Below are 14,027 nucleotides of genomic sequence, written 5' to 3' on the forward strand. Positions count from 1 at the left end.
ACCTATCATTTAAATGTTTGTGGAATGTAAACTCAAGGAATATCGCGATATCAACAAACGAAATAATGCATATTATGAAGCTATTGCAGATATAAATAATGAATATTTTCACAGAGTGAAAAAAAAAAGTAAACAGAATCGCTCGTATTCAACGTAAACGTCCTCAGTTCTATTCGTAACTTGAATCCGAGCTTCTCGGATACAAGTATGTACTCGTAAATGTACAGCCGGCATTATTAGTGCAGCCGATATGTGAAACAATTTTGAATTTAATGATAGAAGTATACATATAATATGGACCACATATACTACACATATAAAGGTTCAAATTTAGATATGAGGCTATCTCAGATTTTGCCTTTTACAAAAATGGCGGGCATTCAAAATGGCGACTATACATATGTGACTAATAGCACAATAACTTTTGAACGACACGTCAGATTTCAACCAAATTAGGTAAGTATATAGGTTCCTTTTGTGATGTATAAGATCGAGGTCTTGAACGGGAAGAATCGGTTTACCAAAAGTTGTGTTTTTCCTGGTTTTTGTAAAAAAATATATTGTTTTTTTTTCAATTCTTTAACCCTCTATGTATTAATTTTTCAAAAAGCTAATACCGCCATTGAAAAGAGCGTAAAAATATTTTATAGGAAATATTTTGAACTTTTTAGTTATGTTAATTACCATTTAATAAATGCATAACGTATCTTCATATGTAACTATGTATGTGCGGCATATTCGTGCAAAATATTATAAGAATTATTGTGGATTTAATGGCGGAAGCATATAATTTGAACCACATATACTACCATATAAAGGTTCAAATTTAGATATGAGGTAATCTCAGTTTTTGTTCCTTTTGCAAAAATAGCGGGCATTAAAAATGGCGACTGTACATATATGACTAATAGCACGATAACTTTTGAACGAAAAGTCCGATTTCAGCCAAATTTGGCATCAAGGTTCTTTTTTGATGAATAAGGTCGAGGTCTTGAACCGGAAGAATCAGTTTACCAGAAGTTGTGTTTTTACTGTTTTTTTTTTATGTAAAAGTATGTTATTTCTTTTTCAATTCTTTCACCCTGTATATATTAATTTTTCAAAAAGGTAATAACGGCATCGATAAGAGTGTAAAATATTTTTTAGGAAATATTTTGAACTTTTTAGTTATGTTAATTACCATTTAATAAATACATAACGTATGTTCACATGTACCTATTATGGGCGGCAGATTCATTTTGAATGCCCGTAATTTTTGTAAAAGACAAAATATGAGATGGCCTCATATTTGAATTAGAATCTTTGTATGTGTAGTATGTGTGGTCCAAATTATATGCTCCTACCATTAAATGCACAATAATTCTTATATTATTATTTGCACGAATCTGCCGCACATAGGTACCTACATGTGAAGATACGTTATGGCTTTCTTGAATGGTAATTAATATAACTAAATAGTTCATACTATTTCCTAAAAAAAAATTTTCCGCTCTTTTCAACGTCGGTATTACCTTTTTGAAAAATTGATATATACAGGGTGAAGAATTGAACAAATAAACAACATATTTTTACATAAAAAATCAGAAAAAACACAACTTCGGGTAAACCGATTCTTCCGGTTCAAGAGCTCGATTTTGTACATCAAAAGAGAACTTATATACCAAATTTGGTTGAAATCAGACTTTTCGTTCAAAAGTTATCGTGATATTAGTCACATATGTATAGTCGCCATTTTGAATGCTCGCCATTTTTGTAAAAGGCAAAATCTGAGATGGCCTCAAATCCAAATTTGAACCTTTGTATGTGTAGTATATGTGGTCCAAATTTCCAAATTATATGCTTCTACTATTAAATGCACAATAATTTTTATAATATTTGCACGAATCTGCCCCCCATAGGTACATGTGAAGATAAGCTATGCATTTATTAAAAGGTAATTAACATATGTAAATGTAAATTGTGACTCTGATGAAGAGATAATAACTAGAATCGAAATATCACGGAAGGCTTTTATGACCTGGAAACCGGTTTTATGTAATAGAAACCTGTCGATGAATATTCGAAAGAAGGTGCTGAAATGTTATGTGTGGTCTATCCTATTGTATGGTTGTGAGACATGGACGTTAAAAACCACAATGCTAAACAAAATAGAAGCATTCGAATTGTGGTGCTATCGACGAATCCTAAAGATATCGTGGGTTTCGCACACTTCCAATGAAGGTGTTCTTCAAATGATGAATTCGGAACGTCTGCTCATAAGCATCATAAAGAGGAGAAAAACAGAATACTTCGGCCATATAATTAGAGGACCTAAATACCATCTGCTTCGCCTTATAATACAAGGAAAAGTGGAGGGAAAGAGATGGATTGGTCGAAAGAAACTTTCATGGCTGCGTAATATTAGACAATGGTGTGGCTGCACAGTAGAAGAATTATTTCGCGCAGCAGCCGATAGAGAGAGATTTCAGGAAATTGTAAACATGATGACGGCCAACGTCTGAATACAGACACGGCACCTAAAGAAGAAGAAGAAGAAGAATTAACATAACTAAAAAGTTCAAAATATTCCCAAAAAATGTTTTTAGGCTCTTTTCAATACCGCTATTACTTTTTGAAGAATTAATATATACAGGGTGAAAGAATTGAAAAAAACAACATATTTTTAAATAAAAAATCAGGAAAAACACAACTTCTGGTAAACCGATTCTTCCGGTTAAGGAGCTAGTTCTTATACGTCAAAAAAAGAACCCATATACCAATTTTGGTTGAAGTCGGACTTTTCGTATAAAAGTTATCGTGCTATTAGCCTAATATGTATCGTCGCCATTTTGAATGCCCACCATTGTTGTAAAAGTAAAATCTGAGATGGCCTTATATCTAACTTTGAACCTTTATTATGTGTAGTATCATTAAATGCACAATTCTTATAATATTTGCACGAATCTGCCGCACTATATGCACAAGACATGATTATCACCAACTCCGTCGCTTCGTTCTCCCCAGTCATTCGGCGATTAAACAACGATAGTGGACTAAGCAATGTTGCCGATTTTAGCGCTTCTTTCAGTTGCCTGTATCTAATCGAAAACTAAACGTATTGTATAATCATCAGAAGCGCATTTATACGTTATTTCACTGTTCGTACTGGTTGCTGAATTTCGCACAATGTTGACTGCTTCTTGATTTCGACTCTTCTCCTTTTTAGTCCTCTTAAATGTCGATATCTGATCGAATTCATACATATTGTACCTCTTTATTTCGTGTATTGGTGATAAAGCTCAGAATCTAAGGATAACAGCTTCCGAAGTATTGGAATTAATGAAGTATTTTACACGTTGGTAGATTTCATTAAGGTTTGCACTGAAATTGATGTAAAAAAAGTTTGAACATAATTTGTTTCTCTATTTAATTAGAGATTCAATACATATTTTTCTAGTGCAACGCAAGACTAACTTACATAATTAAAACACAATTTATAAACTTACAAGTTTATTATTGCATTATAAAAATTAAAAACTACAAAAAGTAAAGAAAATAATATCAAATACTAATCAACTAAAAAACCTAAAATAATATATATTATTGAAATCATGTTTTAAATTGATTAACAAGTCTTACATGAGAAGCGTTCGCAAAATGGCGACAGTTCTTTCACTAAAATTAAAGAGTCGAAATAAAAAACTTAAACTTAACATAAATTTATATATACAGTATGCCAATTTGACACCCTCTACAATTTGGTCCCTATAGAAAATCTAAAATATGCAAAAACACGTCAAATTTATTTGCGAAGAGGGACATTTTGTAGACCAGTTTTCAACTAAATTTCATCAACCATCTAGCAGGGGCGGACACAACCCACAAAATCTTTAATGGAAAGGAGGGTTAAGTGATACCTCATTTTAAAGGTCGTTCAACTAGCTTTTCCAAAATATTACATACATTATAAGTATATCTCTTTTCAATACTTTTGAAAAATCTTGGACTCAATACTCCAAAAAAATTTTGAAGTTCTAAAATCGATACCTACTTAATATCTTTGATTTTTGATTTTTCCAAAAATACTTCCAAAAATACTCAGAACACTCCAACACTCAAAAAAAAATCAGTTTGGAGCTATTCTAAACAATTTTTGGAGTTCTGAATTCGATACTTAATATTTTTACGGTTTCACTTGATTTTCCAAAAGTACTGAAAAGAAATATAAAGTACGTGGTATTTTTGAAAAGGTGGTTAAATGACCTTTAAAATGAGGTATTATTCAACCCGTCTTAAATATTTTGGGGATTTTGTCTGCCCCGCTAGAAAGTTGATTTAATTTAGTTGAAAATTGGTCCCCCTCACAAATAAATTCGACGTGTTTTGCCATATTTTTAGATAGGGGGTGGTACCTTTTCAAATTGACACACTGTATATACAATATTGAAGGCACATAATTTAACAAGTTATACAATCGTTATTGTCTTTAAGGCACTGGAAGATTTGAGCCAAATCAAACATTTATAAGACAACATATTACAGTATCCTACAACTACATCCATACTGTATATCCTACAACTACATCCATACTGTATATCCATAAAATTAAACTTAAACTAGAGGTAAAAAATTTAACCCGGAATTGATCGCTATATGAGATTTTCTCTCGCGGTTTCAGAATATGGCATATAACTTTTTCCCTGGTAAATTACACATGCTGTAGTTCCTTTAAGTCTCCTTATTATCCTTCCTCTAAAATGGAATAGACTCGTCTTCTCAGATGGTGGTTCAGTTGACTTAGTATGGCCCGATTCTTAAGTCAGTGCGCTTCACGTGAGATATTCTCTTATCGCCCTTTTAGAACTTGCCCTGTTGCAGGACAATAAAATTAAGGCACTAGTACAAATTTGATATTTGCATAATATATTCAAATATTAAAATTAATATTATTTCTAAATTTTTAGATTAAAGTGTACAAACGCACAGGGACGCGCCGTCCATATGGGCAAGGTCGTGCGGCGCACGACGGCGCCAAGGCGTTAAAGGCGCCCTTTGACTCTGCAATGTTAAATAAATATCCAATTCAAAACTAAATATTTTTTGAAGCAAAAAAAAAAACATTGCAAAAAATAACTTAGTCCACGCATTCTTAAACATTACTATTGCGTTACGTGTATTATTAACTATACCGATTTCTTTACCTTCAGCCGAGAGATAATTTTCTAAACTAAAACTAATAGTACAATATTTTTGAAAAATCTATCGAATGGCACCAAACACGACCCCCACGGAGGTGGGGTGGGGGGTTACTTTAAAATTTTAAATGGGAGCCCCCACTTTTTATTGCAGATTTGGATTCCTTACGTAAAAATAAGCAACTTTTATTCGAGACATTTTTTCGAATTATGGATAGATGGCGCTATAATCTAAAAACGATTGTTGGAAATGGAAAATTAAATTAAAAATGGAAAGTCCCCACTAAAATGGAAAACTTTACTTAACTTTTTTTGGTTTTAGGACCTACTCTTCACAACCCAATAGTTCCCCAAAAGCGCTCGAGTGACTGCACATTTAGCATACTTTGCTCCCCTACCATAGAAAAAATTTCAGTGTCCACGTTGAAATGTGAAGGAGTGATTGATTATAATATTTCTACTACCCTGGTAATTTTGATACAGGCGCTTATCAATATTTTGCACGACGGCGCCGAAGTTACTTGGCGCGTCCCTGCAAACGCATCAACAGGCACATTGTGTAAAGCTAATAATAACTTTATGAAGTTTAAAACCTATTTTGAAAATTTTATTTCGTAAAAAAGGCAAACGTATGGTTATGTGAGACAAAATCTTACGCTCAATCACTGACGTAAAAGCATACCTAGCAACCAATCCCGGGTTAAAGAAAGCAAAACCTAACTAAAAGTCTTTCAAGTACTAATAAAAAAATTAACAGATACTTTTCTTTTATCTACTTTTTGTAACATTGTAAAAATAAACCATAAGTGCTGTTTCACATTATAAGAATTTAAACATGCGAGGGTTAGAACGCACGACGACATTCCAATGGTGGTGCATGTAATCATATTGGAGCCTTTCTCACTAGAACGTTCGGTGAAGTCGCCGTGTTTATGTCGTCCCTCGCTTACAACAACAGACGGCAGCCGTGTCGTCTTTACGCACCCAGTAGCATAGGTGATTTAATGCATCCTTTAATATGATACTGTCGTTCAGTCGCACGAAGGTAGTTTCTTTGGTTGTTTGGTACATTATTTTCATTTACACTTTGTGGCTGTTTAAAGTAGGTGCATATATTTTATATTATGATATCTCAGATTGATAGTGAAATATTAATAACATTAATTGAAGCGAGACCTGTTCACTAAAATGATAAAATATATAAATAAATATATAAAGATAGAAACTTGACGAGAAATGCTTGGAATGGTGTATGCCGTGCACTTAACAGTGCACGAATTAATTTGAATTAATCAATTTGACGAATTAGATGATAAAGTAAAAACACATTTTATAAGTACAGCAAAATTAATTATATGTTACTGATAACAACGGTAATTAAAACTGCTAAGTATATTATAATAAACTTTATTTTACATAGTTGCAATTAACGTTGAGTATAGAGGGTGTTCCATCAATATGTGTTAATATAAAAATATGTAAATCGTATCTTTTTGTGTTAATAGGATGGACCCAATGAATTCGGTTCCTCTTATTTCTCTTTCTTCGACGATAAAGTAAACAAACCGCTATAATTTGATTTCGCTCCATATAAAATATACCTTTTATTCTACGAAATTATATTTAGTTTTATAGGGTAAACAACTAGGTGAAAACTGGAGTAGGGCGTCGGTCACGTCTTGTGTGATATTATCTAAAAACAACATTTGAAACGAGGGGAACAACATTTAAAAATGAATGGATGACAGAGGGTCTTTTAAATTCTGCACATGAAAAACATAGATTGTAATGTTGTTCTGAAGATGTTTCCTTGTGGAATTATTATAATAAACTAGTCTAAATAAGAAATAAGCCACAATTTAACTAAAAAAATAATTTTATTAATGTTTCGACGCCCAAATCGGATGTCGAAATGTTAATAAAATCATTGTTTTAGTTCAATTGTGGCTTATTTCCCATTTGGAATAGTTTATTACATGGATTGTATGAGCTAATTAGATGACCTAATCCAAGATCCCACAAATAACTGAGTAGAACAACGATTATAAAAACAAATTAAGGCTTTTAATTAAAAAACATAAGAAATAATAACTGACAAAATAGAAATTGCAAATGAATTAAATACGGATTACAGTACATTAGGACAAGAGTATGGACAAAAAAAAACCCATTTGTAATGATACATCGTAATGATACATATCCGATATCGTATCATGTACGTACCTCAGCCACAAAGTGTAAATAAAAATAATATACCAAACAGCACAGCAAAATATCTTCGTGCGACTCAATTCTTATTGTGTGAAAAGAGCAAGTGCGACAAAACTACGGCACGAGAAATCCCTCGCACGTTAAAAATTCTTATAATGGAAACAGCAGTAACAGTCATAACTTTTCAAATTTTCGATTCCAATTTTTGTTGATAGTCCAATCCAATGTTATCTTGTTTTGATATTAAAGCGGACATTTCAATTTTGTGCATTCTGTTAATATGGCGATAGATATGCATTTTTTGCTTGCCCTTGTAACTGCAAAAATTACAGACAAATTGAGCCTCTTTGCCGCATTCCCACTTCCTATGATTCCTCAAGGAACTCTTCAACTAAAAACAAAAATGTGTTAACGAATAATGTCAATGTTAAATAAATGGTGTTGTATTTACTCGCAGAGCAACCAAAATCTTTGTATTAATGAAAAATAATATTATCGCCCAGATAAGACTAAAAAGGGTTTAAAAAAATAAAAATAATGTAAAGGATAAAGTAATCATCTAATTGGTATTTTCACTATAAGAAAACTTACTGTGATTAATATAATACAGTCTAAAACAATAAAATCCCCGTTAGAAAGTGCCAACTGTAGTAGCCGTAAAGTTTGGGATACTCAACCTCAGCATTGGACTACATCACAATAACTGAGTGACAATTTTTGGATCACTGGTCCATACAATCGGTAGTTTCTGATTTCTGATCATGACAAGATCATGTCAGACAATCTTAAGAAGCACAAGGGAGTCTTAAAGGATATTGAACTGAAGAGTCACCAATGAAATCTACGGTATTTTTACTTTTTTGTTTTATAAATTCTGAAGGTTTTACTATGTCAATTTTTTTATTACAGTACAGGTTTGGATTTTATGTTTAAAATCTTTTGGGTCAGCGTATATTTTAGGCCTGGATCCCGCGTACCAAAAAAAGTTGATTAATAGCAAGCTGACAATTTGTTAATAGCTTAACGGTGTCTAGTCGAACAAACTTTGATGTACGGGAACACTGGAACAGGGGAGGTTTTAATTTTGGAACAGTTTAAAAATTTGAAACGTCAGATTACGAAAACGTTCCATGTATTTTGTCGGACAGAACACCCAATTGATTTGTTACCCTTTCATTAAACTCTCATGCAAAAAATCAGACTACTATTACTAACCAACACGATTCCTGTCATTTGACATGTTTTTCGTGTTCCACTCATTAAAATGCCCAGTTGGTGATAAACGCCAGTCTGATTTTTGCATAACAGTTTAATGAAAAGGTAACAAATCAATTGGAAGTTCTGTCCGACAAAATACATGGAACGTTTTCGTAGTGTGACGTTCCAAATTTTTAACGTTCCGCAATTAAAACTTCCCCTGTTCCAGTGTTCCCATACATCAAAGTTTGTCCGACTCGACACCGTTAAGCTATTAACAAATTCTCAGCTTGCTATTAATAAACTTTTTTTTGGTAGGCGGGATCCAGATCTATTTGCAAAATATAATTTTAAAAATTTTTAGCCTCTATCAACTTGTATCTTGATTTATTTTGAATAATTTAAGATACTCATGTACCACTTATTATTACGTTATCATTCGTGTTAAGTTACCAGTCAATCAAGATATAATATGCGTGATTTATTGACTATAATAAAGCATTCGATAAAGGACGACATTAACGACATAAATAATGAATTATTGTTCTGAAATCCTGAAGAAATATTCAAGGTTCCGAAACCTTCGTCAATGGACTGGATTATCAGCAGATAAATTAATATATGCCGCGCAAGATTGAGAACGATATCGGCAAATTGTGATGGAAGCTACTAACGTCTAAAATTTGGGCACGGTACCTACTTAAAGAAGAAAAAGTGCTGAAATCAAAGGAGATAGACTATAATGACCTCAGGATCATTATCGAATTTATACTGGAAGCAGCGATCAATAGTCCGTATAAACGAACAGCTGTCGGAAGAAAAAAAGGAAGAAAAAAAAACTGTCATCTTAGCCCAAAAAATATTGAAGATTTTCAGAGACTGGTAACTGAAAAGAAAATCCCTATAAAGGGTTACATCACAGAACAGAACTAGTTTTCGATCGGATAACCGATCATCATCAGTGTTTACCTAAAATGTGTATAGATGATGATGATCGGTTATCCGATCGAAAACTAGTTCTGTCCTGTGGTGTAGCCCTTTAATAGGGATTTTAACTAATATACCTTTTATAAAGGATTTTATCGTTTTTTGTAATACATGGTATACAGCCAACTACAGGAAAACTTTTTCCTGGTGGAAAAATAAAGAGGTTCTGAGGAAGATAAATTAATAAATGTAAATCTTAAATACAATTAAACAAGAAAATTGGAATATCTTGGACATATTACACGTTGAGAGAAATGCAACTTGCTCCAACTGATTAAGCAGGGAAGTTTCAAGGAAAAAGAAGCATAGTGAGCCGTAGAATATAATGGCTTCGGATCATGTGAGAATGATATGGATGTACATCAAAACTTTTCAGAGCAGCCGTCTCCAAAATCCGAATAGCTATGATGATTGCCGGTGCGGAGATGGCACTTAAATCAGAATGTGTAACACGCACAATGTAGTTTCATAAAAGTATAATCACCAATGTTGACGTACAATAATGTCGGCGAACAATTCAAAAGGACATAAAGGCCAGATTTTACAAGTTACGGATGACATTGACAGTAGGCGAAAAATACGAAATAAAAGAGCCTGCCCTAAACAAGTTAAATTATTACAAAACTGTAATAAATCCAATAAATATAAGTCATAAAGAAAAAAAAATCAAATAGGTACGGTTCTGAGACTACTTTCGTATGGTATTACAATTTTGATTAAGTCCCACTAAGAGTTTAGACAACAATAAACGAATTTGTGAAATCTGAGAACAAACATTTTCGTTGCTCTAACAAAAAGGTGTGTGCAACTAACCTTGTATCTTCTTCCGCAGTCGCCGCATGCAAATCCGTTTCCGATTATCTGGTTCTCTTGTGATGAGCTTTTTAAAATTCTCCCTTTAACACAACCTAAAAATTTAGCTACAATAAAATGAAAAATGAAACAGATAATTCATTACTTTTCATCGTGATATTTTGCCAAATTGTTTTGAATATAAAACCAAATGGTTTCAGAATGATACTATACATTAAGAAAATAGAAAAGATTTAGATGTTAACGTTTGGGTGTTCAGATTTTCTACCTTTCTCATAGTATAGAAATAATTTACCTAAACAATTATTAAAAAAACTTCTACCTACCACATTGCGCATTTCTAGGTACCCGGCAAAATAACGCAAAAGCCGGAAAACATAATACGTTGTGAAATAAAAAGAGATGAAACTAGGAGAGGTGGGAAATTATCAGTAGTAAGTACACGAGAGCTCTAAAATTATCGATTTATATCCTGAGTGACACTATGGCAGTTTTAATTTCACGATCCAAAGGGGTGTGTCACGAGGATAAAACAAAACGATAATTTTTAAGACGAGTGTAATTTGGTAAGATTCTTTCATGAACAAAACTGTTTTTAAATCATTTTAACTAATATTTTATTGATATCTTCGCCTGAATATTTGCTAAACCTGTTCCTGGTGTCCTGGTGGAACAAATTGTAAAACATGAATTGTCATTAATATCACTAAATGTTCATTTTTTTGTAGCAACGAAGGGCATTTGACGTAATACTTGACGACGGGAAATTATCAGTAGTAATTGCACAGGAGCTCTAAAATTATTGAATTTTTCCCAAGTGACACTTTGATAGTTTTAATTTCACGAGCCAAAGGCGAGTGAAATTATGTCAAAGTGTCACGAGGGCAAAAATTCTATATTAATTTTAGAGTTCGAGTGCAATTTGTTGCGATTATTTCAGGAATAAAACTGTTCAAAACCAAAATTTTGTGTGAATTGTTCGTAAGGGGATTTTTCCACATTCTCTATTTCATCTGTTTGATTTCAAAATTTTATTGTAATTTATTTATGTAAGTACAAATTAGTACAATTAAACACAAAGTTTTTATAAATATTTGACGATTGAAAGTCATCACTTTTATAATTTTTAAAACATTAATTGTCATTAATGTCACTGAATGTATTTTTTCGTAGCAACGAAGGGCATCTGACGTAATATACTTAACGACGGGCAATTATCAAAAATTATCAATTTAATTCAGATTTCTGTAGGTCAGAATCTGTCAGAATCTATTGGTCAGAATCTCCTATGAATGAAATAATCAAAAATTATCGATGTAATTTTTATTTCTGTAGCTTTCTATTGGTCAGAATCTCTATGAATGAAATAATCAATAGAAACGTATAAATTTACATTATATTGATAATCTCCCACCTTTAAACGTATTGGGGGAGTTTGGCAACTACCAATGTGACAGGAGAATTTTATAAAATTCTAAAATGTCACAGTTTGACTCCGATACGTCTAAAGGTGAGAAACTATCAATATAATGTAAATTTATAGGTTTCTATTGATAATTTCCCACCTCATCATTTTTATTTATTATTATTTGGGCCGGCGTAGCTAAGTGGTAGTGTGCTTGGCTCGCATGCCGGTGGTCCGGAGTTCAAATCCTACCGCCGGCAAGAACAACTAGACATTTTTAAAATGTTTATAGGCCCCAGGTTGACTCAGCCTGAATAAAATGAGTACCTTGGGTAAAACCAGGGGTAATAATAGGCGGTTGAAGCGTAGCACTGGCCCTGTTACCTTCCATGTATACCGTAGGCCCTAGATATAGCAGACTACCCTGCTATATTCCCAAAGCCACGTGAGCGGTATAAAACGGGAGACTATTATTATTATCATTTTTATTACACAACGTATTATGTTTTTCGTCTTTTCCGGTATTTTGCCGGTTATTAGCGCACTCATCACTTATAATTGTAGACGATATGTCTCCTAGTTACTATTAATCCGCTACTGTTGGTATATTTTTAATGATGCCGTTTTCTTTTATTATCTTCAAAGCTTGCTGCATTCACCTGATGTGTTTTCTACACATTTTTCTTCTTTTTCTTTAGACTGGGAGCTACTTATTCGATTTTACTATTGTGTGTATGAATGTAGAATTTATGTAGAATGTAGCCAATGGTTGCCAATACTAAAAGAAGACGTCAACGACAACAATATACCAACAATAGCACATTATTAGAAAGTTGGAGACAATATTATATAGTATATCGTCTAAAATCATATACGCAATACATATTATGCAACATACAATACAAAAAACTTATAATATATAAAGACACAAATGCCACAAGAAAACCGTTTCAGGACTTTAACGAGAAGGTTACCCGAAATTTACCTACTTTTACGAGAAAATTACAAAATAGAACAAAGTTGCAACTTACTCCTCAGTATTGCTGTGGAGGTAGTTTTTAAATGCTGAAAAATTTGCTATTTTGAATCTGAGCACCCAAAACTAAATTAAATTTGATCTTTTTCTAAATATTACTGGGTAAGTAATTTTAAAAATGATATATTTCTTTAATTTTTCCCTCAATTTTAAATAAAATATCACAATTATAAGAAATAAACATTGTTAGTGTAACTAAATATTGACTACTATTAACTACCAAACTATTAGGTATTAGGTGAAAGGTCTTAACCCATAAGTATTTATTTCAATTGTACAAAACGTCTATAAAATAGTTATTTATGAAACAGTTCGTCAAGTATGCTTTTTGCAAACGCGCGCGATTTTTAGAGCACGAGCGACAATGGAGCGAGTGCTGTACACCGGGTAAGTTCGCAAAAAGTACTTCACGCACAGTTGAATACAATATTGTATCGACGATAAACAAATATAAAGACTGTAACTATTCGTCTCTGGAATTTATTTCTATTCTACAATTTTTAAAATTTTGACATTTAAAAATCCTAAATACTTTCAAACCACAAAACTGTCAAAAATTTTGTTGTAAGTCATTGCTCATATTGTCATCACCATGACAACGCGAAAGTTAAGGATATTTGATTATATGAAAGTGTGCCAAAAAACCCATTAAAAGTGTGCGAAAAAGTAAATCCCATTTAAAATACATTGTTACTTCACGCATACTTTAAACCCTTCACGCACTGCTATCTATGACAGTTTTCACAAGCTAAAAACTTCTGCTCTAAGTCATATTATGTATAAGTTTTTAGTTTGTGAAAACTGTCATTATAGATAGCAGTGCGTGAAGGATTTAAAGTGTGCGTGAAGTAACAATGTATTTTAAATGGGATTTACTTTTTCGCACTGTTTGTAACTTTCAAGTTGTCATGGTGACAATCTTTAACTTTCGCGTTGTCATAGTGATGACAATATGAGCAATGAATTACAACAAAAGTTTTGACAGTTTTGTGGTTTGAAAGTAGTTAGAATTTTTAAATGTCAAAGTTCTAAAAATTGTAGAATAGAAATGAATTCCAGTGACGAAGAGTTATAGCTTTTTTTTATTTGTTTATCGTAAATAAAATATTGCATGAAACTGTGCGTGAAGTACTTTTTGCGAACTTACGCGATAATAACTATTTAAATATCCATAGAAGAATATTAAATTATATGGTTCAAATAA

At 32.5% G+C, this 14,027-nt stretch overlaps 1 long non-coding RNA gene across 1 annotated transcript; it reads right to left on the reverse strand.

Moving 5' to 3' along the window:
* Nucleotides 1-3,472: 3,472 nt before the first annotated feature.
* LOC126881177 (uncharacterized) lies at nucleotides 3,473-10,526 on the reverse strand. Its single transcript, XR_007696738.1, has 2 exons — nucleotides 10,383-10,526; nucleotides 3,473-7,776 (listed from the first exon to the last, which is right to left on the reverse strand). It is a non-coding gene; the product is annotated as an uncharacterized LOC126881177 (long non-coding RNA).
* Nucleotides 10,527-14,027: the final 3,501 nt, after the last annotated feature.

Source organism: Diabrotica virgifera, chromosome 3, assembly GCF_917563875.1.
Source record: "Diabrotica virgifera virgifera chromosome 3, PGI_DIABVI_V3a".
Classification (NCBI taxonomy): Eukaryota; Metazoa; Arthropoda; class Insecta; order Coleoptera; family Chrysomelidae; genus Diabrotica; species Diabrotica virgifera.